Genomic DNA, 17,062 nt, shown 5'->3' on the forward strand with positions numbered 1-17,062 from the left:
ATTTTTCCAAGTCAGGATGGTGAGTGGCTTGGAGGGAGCTACCAGGTGGCTGTGTTCCCATGTGGCTGCTGCCCTTGTCCTTCTAGATGGTAGCGGTTGTGGGTTTGGAAGGTGCTGTCTAAGGAGCCTTGGTGAATTCCTGCAATGCACCTTGTAGATGGTACACACACTGCTGCCGCTGTGTGTCGGTGGTGGAGGGAGTGAATGTTCGTGGATGTGGTGCCGATCAAGCGGGGCTGCTTTTTCCAGGATGATGTCAAGCTTCTTGAGTGTTGTAGGAGCTGCACTTATCTAGACGAATGGGGGGTATTCCATCACATTCCTGACTTGTGCCTTGTGGATGGTGGACAGGCTTTGGGGAGTCAGGGGATGAATTTCTCGTCTCAGGATCCCTAGCCTCTGACCTGCTCATGTAGCCACAGTATTGATATGGCTAGTCCAGTTCAGTTTCTGGTCAATGGTAACCCCCTGGATGTTGATAGTGGGGGATTCAGTGATGGCGATGCCATTGAGCATCAAGGGGCAATGGTTAGATTCTCTCTTGTTGCAGATGGTCATTGCCTGGCACTTGTGTGACTCGAATGTTATTTGCCACTTGTCAGCCCAAGCCTGGATATTGCCCAGGTCTTGTTGGATTTGGACATGCCATCTTCAGTATCTGAGGAGTCGCGAATGGTGCTGAACATTGTGTAATCATCAGCAAACATCCCACTTCTGCCCTTATGATGGAAGGAAGGTCATTGATGAAGCAGCTGAAGATGGTTGGGCCAAGGACACTACCCTGAGGAGCTCCCTCCTGCAGAAATGTCCTGGAGCTGGGATGACTGACTTCCAACAACCACAACGATCTTCCTTTGTGTTAGGTAAGATTCTGACCTGTGGAGAGTTTTCCCTATGATTCCCATTGACTCCAGTTTTGCTAGGGCTCCTTGACGCCACACTCTGTTAAATCCAACCTTGATGTCAAGGGCAGTCACTCTCATTTCACCTCGGGAGTTTAGGTCTTTTGACCATGTTTGGACCAAAGCTATAATGAGGTCAGGAGCTGAGTGGCCCTGGTGGAACCCAAATTGGGCGTCAGTGAGCAGGTTATTGCTAAGCAAGTGTCGCTTGATGACACTGTTGATGACCCCTTCCATTACTTTACTGATAATCGAGAGTAATTGACTGGGTTGGATTTGTCCTGCTTTTTGTGTACAGTACATACCTGGGCAATTTTACATATAGCCGGGTAGATGCCAGTGTTGTGGCTGTACTGCAACAGCTTAGCCAGGGGTGCGGCAAGTTCTGGAGCACAAGTCTTCGGTGCTATTGTTGGAATATTGTCAGGGCCCATAGCCTTTGGGTTATCCAGTGCCTTCAGCTGTTTCTTGATTTCACATGGAGTGAATCGAATTGGCTGAAGACTGGCATCTGTGATACTGGGGACCTCCAGAGGAGGCCGAGATGAAACAATCACTCGGCACTTCTGGCTGAACATTGTCGCAAATGCTTCAGCCTTATCTTTTGCACTGATGTGCTGGGCTCCTCCATCATTGAGAATGGAGATATCTGTGGAGCTTCCTCCTCCAGTGAGTTGTTCAATTGTCCACCACCATTCATGACTGGATGTGGCAGGACTGTAGAGCTTAGATTTGATCTGTTGGTTGTGGGATTGCTTAGCTCTGTCTATCACTTGTTGCTTATGTTGTTTAGCATGCAAGTAGTCCTGTGTTATAGCTTCACCAGGCTGACATCTCATTCTTTAGTATGCCTGTTGCTGCTCCTGGCATGCCCTCCTGCACTCTTCATTGAATCAGAGTTAAACCCATGACTTGATGGTAATGGTAGAGAGGGGGACATGCTGGGCCATGAGGTTACAGATAGTGTTTGAGTACAATTCTACTGCTGCTGATGGCCCACAGGCGCCTCATGGGTGACCAGTCTTGAGTTGCTAGATCTGTTCAAAATCTATCCCATTTAGCAAGATGGTAGTGCCACACAACATGCTGGAGTGTATCCTCAAAGTGACGTTGTCTCTACAATGACTGTGTGGTGGACACTCCTCCTGGTGGTCACTCCTGTGAAAGACCAACATAAAACAAGTGACAGATGGCCCTTTGTTGGGGGGTGGGGTGGGGGGTGGTGGTGGCAGTGTGGGAGAGTGGGAGGGAGGGAGCCGTGGTTGGAGAGAAAGGATAAAATAGAGGATAGAAAGGGAGATAAATGGTTAAAATGAATTAATAAAAATGAAAATAAGTAAATAAAAAATAAAAATAAACTTTTAAAAAGGAGTGAAGACTCCCTTCTTTTAAAATTTATTTTTAATATTTATTTACAATTAAAAAGGAGTGAAGAATCACTTTTTTGAATTTATTTTTTATTTAATTATTTTCATTTTTATTCATTCATTCATTGTATTATCCTCCTTTTTTATCCATTATCCCCAACCACCACTGACCCCCACCCCCTCCACCCAAAGGGCCATCTGTCACTTGTCTATGTTGTTCTTTCATAAAATGCTGACTGCTGACCCTTTGTTATGGCACAGCCGATGGTAAATGCTGGTGAACTTGAAACAACTGCCACAACTTGTTTTGCAAATTGTGTAAATTTCGAGATGCATGCCTTGAATTCAGTAGTAATAAGATCACCAAGTCTAATTGATTTCTTACCAAACTAAGTTAAATATTTATTAATAGAAGAAATGATTTTAATTACATACATAGATCTACAAATTACTACTATGATAACTTCTAAATCCCCTAATTAATCTAACTCCCAGTTAAACTTTCATTAAGACACACAGATTTTAAAAGACCCAGGCAAAGAAACATAATATCCTGAAACAGTCGAATTCAAAGTGAGCTTTCTTAACTTCAGGTCTCTGTAGACAGCAGCTTGAGGTGTAGATGCCGAAGGCTTTTCACACATGTTAGATCTTAAACTGCCTTCCCTTACACACGGACTTTGCTCCTTTATACATATTTTCCCCTTTGAATGCAAATTCCTATTGTTTCACTATGTCTTTGGACTTTTCCTTTCTGATAATAAAATCCTCTCATATCGCTAATTTTACCAGTAATCTTTGGGAAAAATAAACACACTGTTTCTAAACTTCACCTGGCTAGGTGATACATTTCACCCCTCCTTTGAAAACAATCTAATCTGGTTTATTTTAAAATTCAGAAGTCCTTTTATACCTTACATTCTAAACTTCCCCCATGTTTACATAAAAACCTTCAGACCAGCTGCCTTTAATCCAATTAAGTCACACACACACCACTATTTTACAATAAATTTCAATAATATTATTATATCCTCCTGACACCTTGTTCTGCAATTAACACATTCTACTTTCTTACCTTTATGCCATTATTGGCACCATTTTTAGTCCACTACCATTAACACTCCCTTTATATTGTGTCAATCTCTCCTTAGTTCCCACCTATCATTGACCTTCTATCCTGCTTTACCTGCTCCACCCCCTTAAACAGTATAATTTCCATCACACTTCTACTTCTCTTTAGCTTTGAAGAGCTGCACGGACTAGAAACGTTAACTTTGTTTCTCTCTCCACAGATGCTGTCAGACCTGCTGAATTTTCCCAGCATTTTCTGTTTCTATTTCATATTTCCAGCATCCACAGTATTTTGCTTTTATCATATTATTGGTACGATCCATTTGTTGTTTTTCATCCACAGTACATACTCTTTGCCTAGTTCAGCTACATTACCACAATATTTTTGCTCTGCAATTGAGTTCCAAACTTGTCTACAGACTTTAATTATTGTTTCCACATTGCTGGGCTCTCATCTTTTCTTGTCTCTGATTTGATCTCTCTTCCTGTTCAGTTGCAAAGACTTTACCTGTTGTGACATTGTGCATTCCTCTTGGAGTGAAACTCCTTTCCATTCTCGTGATGTGGATCATCTTATACAGGGACAAAACCAGGTATGGAATATTGCTGGGAGGCTTTTGCCTTTAAATGCCTAGAGTTCAATTTATGGATGAACTTTGGTCAGTGTGTGTTGGCAGGTGATTGAGACAATGACCACACAGTACACGTCCAGCAGATGTCACTGGATACCAGCAGGAACAGGAACCCTGAGCAATGTTTCTTCTCCCTATCCCAGTAGCACTTAGACCAACTGGAGGGACCCAAATGCAGGCCAGCGGGGATTGGCTAACTCAGCCCAGATAGGGAATCGAAACCAGCCCTTCCTAGTCTGTACAATTCAGTTCCTCACAGCATGAACTTGCTGAACTTTGGAGGCCTGGTTAAAACTTCTTGACCACCTCCATTCACTGGAATCTAATGGAATCTTAAGTTTAGTTTCTAGTTTAGAATCTAAGGGGAGGCGATGGCATAGTGGTATAATCACCTAACTAGTAATTCAGAGACCCAGGGTAATGCTCTGCGGACCCAGGTTTCAATCCTGCCACGGTCGATGGTGAAATTTTAATCCAATAAAAATCTGGAATTAAAAATCTGATGACGACCATGAAACCATTTTCGATTGTTGTAAAAACCCATCTGGTTCACTAACGTCCTTTAGGGAAGGAAATCTGCCATCCTTACCTGGTCTGGTCAACATGTGACCCCAGAATCACAGCAATGAGGTTGACTCTTAAAAGCCCTCTAAACTAGGATAACTAGGGATGGGTAATAATTGCTGGCCTGGCCAGTGACGCTCACATCCCATGAGCTAATAAAAAAAAGTGTTATTTGTACAGTGCTGTTAGGAAGGGAGTTTCCATTTTTGATCCAGGATGGTGTGTGGCTTGGAGTTGAGGGGTGAGTTACTTACTGCGGCAAGTAACTCAACTCCTGATTCCCCAAAGCCTGTCCACTATCTACAAGGCACTAGTGAGGAACATGATGGAATACTCTTCACTTGCCTGGATGAGTGCAGCTCCAACAACACTCAAGATGCTCAACCATCCAGGACAAAGCAGCCCACTTGATTGGCTCCCCATCCACCACCTCCAATGTCCATTCCCTTCACAACCGAAGTACATTGGCAACAGTGTGTACCACTTTCAAGAGGCACTGCAGCAATTCACCAAGGCTCCTTAAACAGCACCTTCCAAACCTGCAACCACTACAACCAAGATGGGAACACCACCACCTGCAGGTTCCCCTTCAAGTCGCACACAATCCTGACTTGGAAATATATCACCGTTCTGTTACTGTCCCTGGGTGAAAATCCTGGAGCTCCCTCCCTAACAGCACCATGGGTATACCTACAGTACATGGACTGGAGCGGTTCAAGAAGGTGACTCACCACCACCTTCTCAAGGCAATTAGGGATGGGCAATAAAACTGCTGTCCTAGCCATTGATGTCACGCCCCATGAAAGAACAACAAAGAATTCCTAGCATCTGATCTGCTCTTGTAACTACAGTATTTGTATGGCTGGTCATGTTCAGTTTTTGGTCAATGACCATATTTTAATCTCTTTTGACTAGAATTTACATTGTGTGTGAATGATGCCTACTAGAGAGACAGTAATAATATTCTGATTTAATTTGACAAGTTTCCTTTGTTTTGTTCATAATTTAGTGGGTTTTGTTTATGTCCCTTTAAAAAGATTAATCCACTTTAATTAGATTGATGTTGTTTTGTTTAATACTGCGGGTGTCATCCTGAGAGGCCAAAGAAAGAGTAGAAAGTAGAGACAGAAAACATGATTTAACTTGTTAATTATCCTTCAGTTTTGGTCACCTGAGCTAATATCTCCTTTTGTAGCTCAGACCTTCCACAGATTACACTGGTGTGAAGCAGCTTGGGATTCTTTGCTAATATTAAAGGTGGTATGTAAATGCAAGTTGTTCTCAGAAACAGGATCAGAAACAGGAACAGCAATCAGCCACATTGTTTCAGTATTCACGCTGATTCTGATCTGTTGTTAAATGTGTTGGATATTCTATTTAAACAGCTGCTGGTTGTATGTGGCAGTGCTGAAAATTCTCTTATCTTACTGTTAATATGGCTCATTTTAACTGATCTCCTTTTTGTTCCCAGAAAGGAGCAGGACTGATCCATCACAGGAGATTGAGAAACCTAATGTACAAACTGCGATTTAAACCTGTTCCACTCGTCCTGCACTCAATCTCAGCTAGCAATTTAAGATGGACTTGCTTAAGTGATTATTCACTCTGCGATCCTGGGTCCTGAGTGCAAAATTCTTCTGGTTAATCAGCTAGTTGGCATGGTTCTGCATCACGCTGTGGTGATCATTTAGTCTTGGTGGGAGAGTGCAACACGGGTGAAAGTGAATCAACAGCCTGATTAAAATCTCTGTCATTGGTTGGAATGGAAATAAAAATGGGGAAGGATGTAAAACTGGATGCTGATTGGCTGTTTTACACTAATGCACCAAGTCTAAATGATCCCAATACTCCAAATGGAATTTGAATATAAGCATGCTCAGTATAACTATGATGTAATTAGTGGGAGAGCTCATGTGGCAGAGCTGACTGTGAGTCGGACAAGTTTGAACTGCCAATTATTGCAGGTGCTTTGCTCAGGGAACTGGCTGCTGCTTCCAAGTCCTTGGCTGTGATGGGAGATTCTGTGGAGGTCAGCCTGCTTTCAATAAGTGATCTCAGAGCGAATCTGTGCTTTTACTGTCAGTCTAGCAACGTTACAAGATGGAGCTGCAATGATTGTGAAAAGTGCAATAGATGAACAATTGCTTGTGATTGTACCTTGACCCCTCTTTAGTACTAAGTTGCACTACATTTCATGGAACCATGGGGCACAGAAGCAGGCCATTCGGCCCATCATGCTATCCAACAAGTCCTGCTTCCCTGTTCTCTCCTCATAACCCTGAAAACGTTTCTCTATCCAATTTCCAATTGAAAATACTGTTGAATATGTTTCCATCTTCTTTTCAGGCAGCACATTCCATATCAAATCTTTGTAAAAAAACGTTTCTTTAAGCTGCTTCTAGTTATTTTGCTAGTTACCTTAAATCTGTATCCTCTGGTTACCCAATACTGACCTGTACTGAACACATAAAAAAAACAATCTCAGGATGTGGGTGTCCCTGATAAGACGGGTATTTATTGCAGAGGGAGTCTTACTCTGCACCGAACCTATCTGGGTGAGCGGGGAGCCGATCCCCGCTGGAGAAACGGGCCCCGCCGCCATTTTAAGTGGGCAGGCCATGACGGCTATGCACTCCCTGTGTGGGCAGGGGGGGATGGGGGGGATTCCCCAAAAGCGAGAGTGCGCTCTTACACACATGCGCACGAAAGTGCTGCCTCAGGGAGATCGCTGAAAGTTTCTCAAACTTTAAAAATAGAAAAATAAATAAATCATTAACATGTCTCCCTCATCTGACAATGTCACACAAGATGGGACATGTTAATACATTTCACAAAAACTTTAATAAACTTTTTTAAACCCTACATGAAACCTCTTCCGCCAGTGGATGAGGTTTCATGTATTATCAGAAGACTGCTGGGGCTCCTGGCCTGCCCACCAGCCTTAAGGTTGGACGGGCAGGTCCTTTAATTGTTTTAATAGTCCTGTCAATGGCCTCAATTGAGGCCATTGACAGGTCGGCGGGTGGAGAGCTGATTTTGATGTGCCCCCGCCTTCCTGAAGGTTTAAATGGGGCGGGATGACCTCGGGGGTTCCTCCCAACGTCACCCCGTGTCATTTTACCCTCGGCGAGTGGGCCCCACCTCCAGTTCACTGACTGAAAAATTCAGCCCCTGCTCTGGGAGTGTTTGATGGGGACAGTATAAAAGGAATTTTACTCTGTATCTCACCCATGCTGTACCTGGCTTGGGAATGTTTGATAGGACAGTGTGTGGAGGGTTTTATTCTGTATCTAACCTGGGCTATACCTGTCCTTGCAGCATGGTGGGTCTGTCAGCTGCTATTCTGACAGCTGTCGATGTTCTTTCGGTCTGTGACACTTTTCTGTTTCCCCTAAATTCCAATCAGCCTTCCAAGTTAACAGCTGTCTATTAGGAGATCAGGATTATTCACTCCTTACATGGCTCGAGTCCTATTTGGAACCCGCATATTATTGAACAGCAGGAGTGTAATGACAGCCAGGCTATCACTGCAGACATTAACCATCAGAAAATCACCATTTTGAAACAATGCCTTCATTGCTGGGACTGTTCTTGTGGAGTCCTGCACTTCACTTGTTAGGAACTAGAGATAGTTTAAGAAAGTTATATTTGTATTTGTGGATATTAGAAATTAGTTTTAGCTTTAAGTTTAAGTTTATTTTGTGTTTTGATATTGGTGTGTTAAGAAAGGGGGGAACTTGAGTTTTAGTTTCATGTTAAGAGTTGCCTGCAAGTCTGTGGGTTTGTTGGTACACCTGCATTTTTAATGAGGTTTTTTGACTCGAAAAACTGGGCTGTTGCCTAGCAACATGCGGCCCACAGATACAAAGAAAGCAGTTCGAGTTCAGTTGGTCATTATGCTCGAAGGTGAAGAGAGCCAATTAAGTCTCTCTCTAACTGGACATACTAGCAGATTGTTGAGGAATATAAGTCTAAGAATCTTGGATGAGTTGCTCTAAAAGTTTAGATAACAGTGAATACTGAGTGGGTTCTGGATCTCAGTGGAGATACCAAGTTGTCAGCAGTATACTGGGAGAGGAAGCTGCAGGGAGCAGGTCCTAAAGGAAAAGGATAAAGGTCCAGAGAAGACCTTTAAGTTAAGTCAACCAACGTGGAAGGCCCCAACCAATCAGGACACTGGCAAAACTGGCATCATAAATTCAGCAGGTATAGGACTGATTCAGGGTTAGCACAGAAGCCTGATAAATAGCAAGTTAGTACACTCCTCTATTCCATTGGCACCAGGGCAGAGAACATTTTAGAAAGATAGGGTGTTAACGAGGACACAGGAACCTAAGAAGAGGTTATTAAAGCCTTTGATTCGTCTTTCAGTCTTTGGAGGAACATCAATATAGACTGGACGAGGTTTAACAGGGGCACTCAGGAATTCAGAGGAAGTACTCACTTTTTCAAAAATGACCTGAATCACTTGGAAGTTGGTTGCGAATATGGGGCCCTAAAGGGGGGAACTCATCCAAGACTGCATTGTGGTAGGCGTGTTTGACAAAGCCCTCTGTGATTATTTTGGAGTCCAGAGAAGAACTAAAATATCCAAAGCAGTTCAATTAGCCGGAGAGGCTGAACAACATAAGCAGAATTGAGTTTTAAGCCAGGGTGATAGAGACCATTGATTCAGTCCAGTTCATGAGCAATAGTGCACCCACTAAAAGGCAGTCCCAGAAAAAAGAGGGGCTGGTTGCCATCCTTGTCCAATGCTCACAAGGGGTCTGGGGGCACTCCACTGAAGATGCAAGAGCAGATTACTGTACCACTTCGGTGTAATGGCAGAGAACTTACTGACAAACTCTATGTTATTCGTAAGCAAGATTGCTCTTAAGTATCAAGATACCACTGATGAGTGTGACTAGAACCTTATTGATAAATGTGACCAGGATGCTAATCCATCTGACTATTCTGGTAAGGACTCTGATGACATGGAACAACCTGGTGCAGGCAGTGACCTTCACAAAGTGAAACCAGGAACAGAAATTCCTAAAATAGCCTGCGGGACAATTGTAGAACACAAAGCTGACTCCCCAAACCCTGATCTCAAGGAGGAAGAGGAAATGACTGAAACTCCTAATGTACTAGCTATTGGTCTCACACCCACTTCAGATGTACAAAGACTGTGACTTCTCCAAATCTAGTAGAAACAGCAGAACAACCTAATACAGTAAAATACTATATAGTAACACAGCCTGAGGTGACAGACGTTGCCTTGATTGCTGAAGCTCTTGAGAAGCCAATACCTAGAGAACGGCAAACTCACAATGACGTGAAAGCAGAGTGTGTGCATGCTGAACAACCACAAACAGAAAGACAATATTAACAAAAGTATCATTAACTCCACTTGAGAATAATCTTCATTCTTCTGTCTGGCAATCCGATTCATCCCTGAAGGTGACATTGGGATTGCACAGCGCTTCAGTTTCTGGCACAGGAATCACTGAATATAGTTAAGCATTGCCAGACAATGAAATTGCTGGATCAGAAGGTTGCAGACCCACTGCAGCTATATAAACCTTAACAGGAGCTGATAAAGTCTCAGTCCTCTGAGAAAGAGCCACCAGCTGTAGAACTTATAAAAGGGATACAAAAAGGAAGATAAAGAACACATTTGTTCATCACCTTTATTATGTACACCAGAAACAGGAATCTCTGTCTTCTGATTTAAGTGTGTGTCTGGAAGAATATGGAGAACATATGTCTTCCAAGGAAGCCAAGAACACAGTCAGAGATTAATGCAACCACCACAAGAGATTGAGTGGGGGATGGAAGTAGGATGTCTAAATATTTAGTGAGCAGAATGAAAGACTTGGAGGAGACGTAGTATAAAAGGGCTAATAGCTATTATGCTAATAACTCATATACATCATTAGTAATGTCAGGTCACAAGTCATTGGAACTCAGACAAAGATGCTTATGGAAGGACCCTCGTGCTCATCTATCCCTCAACACAGTTGTCTTATCGTTGATAAATGTTTGGACATTCCTGCATGCCTTGTTTCCAGTAGTCTCTGTTAAACACAGCCTGGGGCTGTTTATGATGATATTTCATTCACAACATATAAAGGCTTTTCTTTATGTCAGAGTTGATTCTTTTGCCAATGATTTTAAATTGTTGTGCTCTGGTTCATGACCTTGCTGCTACTCTGTTCAAGTCCCTCATGATTTTGGATTGCTAGAACATAAGACAATAAGAAGAAGGAGCAGCAGTAGGTCATTCAGCCTCTTGAGCCTGCTTTGCCGCTCAGTAAGATCATGGCAGATCTGATTGTGGCTTTAACTCAACTTTCCTGTCTGCCCCCCAGAACTCTTGACTCCCTTGTTGATCAAAATTCTGTCTCACTCAGCCTGCACTATACTGAATTACCCAGCCTCCACTGATCTCTGAGGAAGAGAATTCCAAGGAGTAAGGACCCTCAGAGAACAAATTTCTCCTCATCTCAGTCTTAAACGGGAGACTTTTATTTTAAACTCTGCTCCCAGTTCTAGATTCCACCATGAGGAAAAAGATCCTCTCAGCATCTACCCTATCAAGCCCCCTCAGAACCTTATATGTAATATTTGTGCCACACAAGTGCCAGGCAATGACCATCTCCAATAAGGGAGAATGTAACCATTGTACCTTGACATTCAATGGCATTGTCATAAGCTGTATCCCCCACTTTCAACATCCTGGGGGTTCCCATGGACCAGAAACTGAACTGGACCAGCCATGTAAATACTGTGGCTCCAAGAGCAGGATAAAGGCTAGTAATCCTGCAGTGAGTAACTCACCTCCTGACTCCCCAAAGCCTGTCCACCATCTACAAGGCACTGGTCAGGAGTTTGATGGAATACTCTCCACTTGCCTGGATGAGTGCAGCTCCCACAACTCAAGAAACTCAACACCACCCAGGACAAAGCAGCCCGCTTGATTCGCACCACATCCACAAACATTCACTTCCTCCATGACCGACGCACAGTGGCAGCAGTGTGTACCATTTTCAACTTGCACTGCAGGAACTCACCAAGGCTCCTGAGGCAGCACCTTCCAAACCCACGACCCCTACCATCTAGAAGGACAAGGGCAGCAGACACATGGGAGCACCACCACCTGGAAGTTCCCCTCTAAGCAACTCACCAACTTGACTTGGAAATATATTGCAAGGTTATGCCTTGTGCTGCCACTTGTGAAGGAGACAGCAGTTGGGCAAGGCGGGGTCAGCCCTGGTTTCTTTGAGTGAGTGTGTGGCAGCTGTGGGATGACGAAGAACTGGAGTCCTGCAATGTCCCACTCTGGCTGGGTTGGCAGGGATGCGATGGGAATCCAGATACAGGCTGAACTAATTAATGCTCTTCTCTCCTTTTAAGGAGAAGACTCCATACAATGCCGCCGAGCAGATACAGACTGGCCATATGGAGGCCCAGGCCCAGTTGGCCATCTTGACTCCTTTTGAATGGCAGGCCATGAGTCTGGAGAGGTGCCATGCGCCCAGGTCCATCGGTGGCGGTGAGGTTGGGGTGCCACAGGGACCTATGTTTGCTGAGCACTGAGGTCACCATGTGTGTCCCAGCAGCCATGGCACTGCTGAATGCTGAGTGATTGAAGTTTGCAACATGGGTTGACCATTGATTATGGAAGGATTAGCGCATATCCGGGGGACAGACACGCACATTGACATTGTCTCCACTTTGACTGGTCAAATGTCCTTGTTCTTCTTTTCAGCATCACTGGAACAGGACCGGCAGGAGGAGGCAGAGGGGCCACCTCTCACACCTGAGGGCACAGAACATATCGACTCACCAGCGTCACACCATCTCTGCCAGGCAGGCACCAGCACAGATACTAGCACCTCGGTGGGAATTAGATATTCGGCTAGTGTCCCAGGGCAAAGCGGTGAGAGCTTGAAGTGCAGACAGACAGAGAGTGCCCAGGGCACCGCCAGTCAGAAGACTGCTGGAGACCAGGCACAAACTCAGTCTGTGGCTGATGATGGGCCTCTGGGAGTCGTCCGTGAGGCAATAAATGCTGGAAGTGCAGCAGGGTATGCGGGAGGATCTGGCAGAGATACATGAGGATATGCGTGGCATGGTGCCCGTGCTGGAGGAGTCCTTGTGGAACCTCACCGATGCAATGAGCCTCATGGCTGAGCGCCATGCTCCCTCCATGGAGAGAATGGCGATTCTCGTATAGAAGCTCCTCCAGGGAACCAATCAGGGCCTCCTGGGATTGCGCTCGGAGCTGCAAGCCCTCACAGTGGCATTGGCTTCAGCCGGTCAGTGCCAGTGGGCACCAAGTATCCCATGCACGGTGAGCAGGGAGGTCCGAAGCGACCTTACGTTGTGCAGCAGCTGCCTGTCGTCTCTGCAGGCTCCTCTCAGGGCGCTCCGGATGAGGACAGCAGCTCCTACACCCCTCTCCCAGTGGCATCCGATGAGTCTGCAGCGACTGGGGAGATGCCAGGCGTGGAACTGGCCGCTCCCTCCCAGGCGGGGCCGGCACAGGCCCCAAGGGCTAGGGGACGGCCGCCAAGGTCATCGAGGCCAACAGGATAGCGCAGTAAGCAGGCTATCTCAGATGCCAGTGCCAGTGAGGGGACAGCTAGGGAGGCGTAGCACCCAGAAGCATAAATTTAAGGCACCTTAGGCACACCACAGGTTCTCACTGGTGCTCTTAGGCTGCCCCACTTTTAATTCATTAAGACCTGGTGTGATGTGCAACACCTTTTTATTTGGTTTCTGGTTCATTTTGTTGTATCATTAAATTTTGATATGTAAGCATGGTTCAGGGTGATTCCTTATTTCTGCAGGTAGACGGGACCCCATGATGTTATGAGTGAGTTGTTTGATATTGAGCTTTATTGACAGGGACCTTAGTTAAAGTTCCTATCCAGGCAGATTTAGCACTCAGGTATTGAGTATGGAGCCTGCAGCCCTGGCATGTGTTGGAGGTCTGTCGGTGGTGGGCTAACTGAAGGTTCTTTAGATTAAAGCTTCCCAGGTGTCCCTGCCTCCTTGGAGTATGTCCGGGTCAGAGTCTACCTCCTCAGCATTTCCCTGTGTGTGCTCATCCTCAGACTCACTGCTGGACTCATCGTGGAGCAACTGCATCTACGTCTTCTTTGTCCACTGCGTCACCCCTTTCACAGCCCTTGTGGAGGCTCCTATTGTACCGCTACTCAGCCTCTGTTTTTGGATGGCAGAGAGGCGTCATGAGTCACCTTCTGAGGGGATAGCCCTTGTCACCCAGCAGCCATCCATCCAGCCGGGCTGGCGCACTGAAGAGCCCCGGCACCTGGGAGTGTCTGAGGATGTAGGCGTCATGGGAGCTGCCTGGGTACCTTGCACAGACTTGTAGAATCTGCATCTTGACACACTATCTGCACGTTCAAGGATTGGAATCCCTTCCTGTTGACGAAGGCACCGGGCTCACCCGCTGGCACCTTGATGGCTAGATATGTGCAGTCGATTGCACCCTGGATGCGGGAGAAGGCAGCAATGGCCGCAAAGCCTCTGACTTGCTCTGTCTGGCTGGCCTCGTCCCAGTGGTGGTGAATGAAAGTCAATGCAAGACTGAACAGAGCATCTGTCACCTGCTTGACACAAGTGTGGACAGCTGACTGGGAGACTCCGTAAAAATCACCCACTGACCCCTGTAAAGAGCCAAAGGCATAGAAGTTGAGGGTAGCTGTGACCTTAGCGCCAATACCTTGGGGTGTCCACCCACATTGTTGGCGGACATCTCAGGGCCTATTACCTGACAAATGGAGGCGACTGTCTCCCTTGAGAGACGGAGCTTCCTTCGGCACTGCACCTCAGACATATTATGGTAGCTCCTTCGCCGCCTCTATACCCTGGCAGCAGGATAGTGGTGTCTTCTGCCGTCCCTTCCTCCTTGGACTACCTGTTGGCCCTCTGCCCCTTGTTCCTGTGCCTCCCCCCGCCCCGGAGGCTGAATATAAACTCCTGGCCTCCTCCCCCTTCTGGCCCTCCCTTCCTCCTCAGAGGAGGTGCCTCCAGTGGACAGCACAATTCCAATTCCCAGGCCAAGGGAAGGCTTCCTGAAAACTGTAGGCCCCAAAAATGATCTTTAGTGTGGAGTCCTGACCTGTAGGCTGTCCAAGCAGCTGGTATGAGTTTTGAAGTATTCCTGCTCACACAGGCAGGTAGCAGTAACTTCACAATTAAATATCTAACAGATACCACTCGCGACCCCACTCACCCCTCTTATCCTGCCTGTGGATGAGGTTTACACAAATGTCTCCTACCCGCCTGCCCGTTGCACCTGTGCGATGTCCTAGTGATCGTCTGGGCCCCGAAAAATTGCAGACTCAAGGGCCTTAAATACCTGACCAATTAATGGTGGGTGCACACCCGAGAACATCGCCTGCCCCTGCACTCCAACGAGGAAATTCTGGCCATTAATATAGATTGTAAATAGTCGAAACCGCAGCACTGAACCCTGTAGCGCTCCAATAATTATAGATTGTCAACTTGAAAATGTCCCATTTATCCTGACCCTCTGTTTATTATGCAATCCTCTATTCATGCTAAAATATCACCCTCAACACCAGGAGCTCTTTCACATGTCACCTTATCTAATGCCTTTTAGGCATTCGGCTGCACTGCGTCTACTAGTTCCCCTTTAACCATCCTGCTTCTTACATCCTGAAAGAGTTCTAATAAATCTGTCGAATGCCATTTCCCCTTCAAAAAACCATATACTCTGCCTGATTGTGTTATAATTTTTTTCACATCCTGTTATTATCTCCTTAGTATTGGATTCTAGCATTTTTCCAATGACAGATGGTTTCCAGCTTTCTGTATGCTCCTGTCTTGAATACAGATGTTGCATTTGCATTTTTTCAACCCATTGGGACCTTTCCAGAATCTAGGGAATTTTGCAAGATTAGAAACCTTAGAACCATAGAAAAATTACAGTGCAGAAAGAGGCCATTCAGCCCATTGCAACTAATGCATCCACTATCGTCACAGCCACTTCTTTTAAGGCATTAGTTTGCAGGCCGTCAGTTTCAGGAGACTTGTCAGCTTTTAGATCCATTAGTTGCCCCAGTACTTTTTCCTCTCCTGTTTGTGGTTGCTTTAAGTTCCTCCCTCCCTTTTATCTCTTGATTTTCCAGCATTCTTGGGGTTTTTTGGTGTCTTCTGCAGTAAAGTCAGATATAAAATACATGTTCAAAGTCTCTTCCATTTCCTTGTTCCCCATTATTAATTGCCCAGTTTCAACCTCTAAGGTACCAATGTTACTTTAACTATGACTTTCCTTTTTATATACTAGTAGAAGCTTTTACTGACTGTTTTTATATTTCTTGCTAGTTTTCTCGAATACATTAATTTACCCCTCTTTATGTTTTGACATTCTTTTCTGGTTTCCAAAACATTCCCAATCCCCTGGCCTACCTTTAAGGTTTGCAGTATTGTATGCCTTTTCTTTTAATTTGATACTTATCCTTAACTTCCTTAGTTAGCCACGGAGAGTGCTTTCTTCTCAGAGAGTCTTTCTTCCTCAATGGAATATATCTTGGTTGAGAGTTATGAAATATCTCCTTAAATGTCTACATTGCTTCTCTTGTATCTTACCTTTTAACTTATTTCCCAGTCCACCTTAGCCAACGCTTTCTTCATACTCATATAATTGCCTTTATTTAAGTTGAAGACACATTTTCAACATCAAACTGAATGTGAAACTCTATTATGTTATGATCAGCCTTGCCTAGAGGCTCCTTTACTTCGAACTCATTAATTAATTTTTTTTTTTGCACATTACCAAGTCTAATATAGTCTGTTTCTGGATTGGCTCTGAAACATACTGTTCTAAGAAACCATCCTGAATACACTCTATGAACTCATCCTCCAGGCTATCTTTGTCTATTTGATTCCTCCAATTTCTACAAAGATAAAAATCACCCATGATTATTGCTGTATCATTCTTGCAAGTGCATATTATTTCTTGATTTATAACCTGTCCCACAGTGTAGCTATTGTTAGGGTGCCAATAAACTACCCCCACCTTTGAATTGCTTCCTTTGCTATTTCTTACCTCCACCCAAACTGATTCGATATTTTGATTGTCTGAACCAAGATCATTTCTCACTACTGTACTGATATCATCCTTTATTAACGGAGCTATCCTAGCTCCTATTCCTTTCTCCCTGTCTTTCTGAACTGAATATTAATGTATCAGCCTTGCTCACCTTGTAACTACATCTCTCAGATGGCTATCATATGATACTTATTTCAATTTGTTATAAAAGCTGCTACCATTGATATGAAGAGTTTTTAATTCTGACTTTTTATCATTTTTCCCTATTGCAGCCTTATTTTCTTGTGCACTGTTAAGTTTGCATCATCTGTCCCTTCCTGTCACACTCTGGTTACCAGTACCCAGACCGTTAGCCTGCATTATTGTCTTGTTTTTTCACTTTAACATTCCAAATCTCCCCCCGTGTGAACCCTCCCCACTCCTCTGCATCAACAATTT

The sequence above is a fragment of the Carcharodon carcharias genome, chromosome 4, assembly GCF_017639515.1.
Source record: "Carcharodon carcharias isolate sCarCar2 chromosome 4, sCarCar2.pri, whole genome shotgun sequence".
NCBI lineage: Eukaryota > Metazoa > Chordata > Chondrichthyes > Lamniformes > Lamnidae > Carcharodon > Carcharodon carcharias.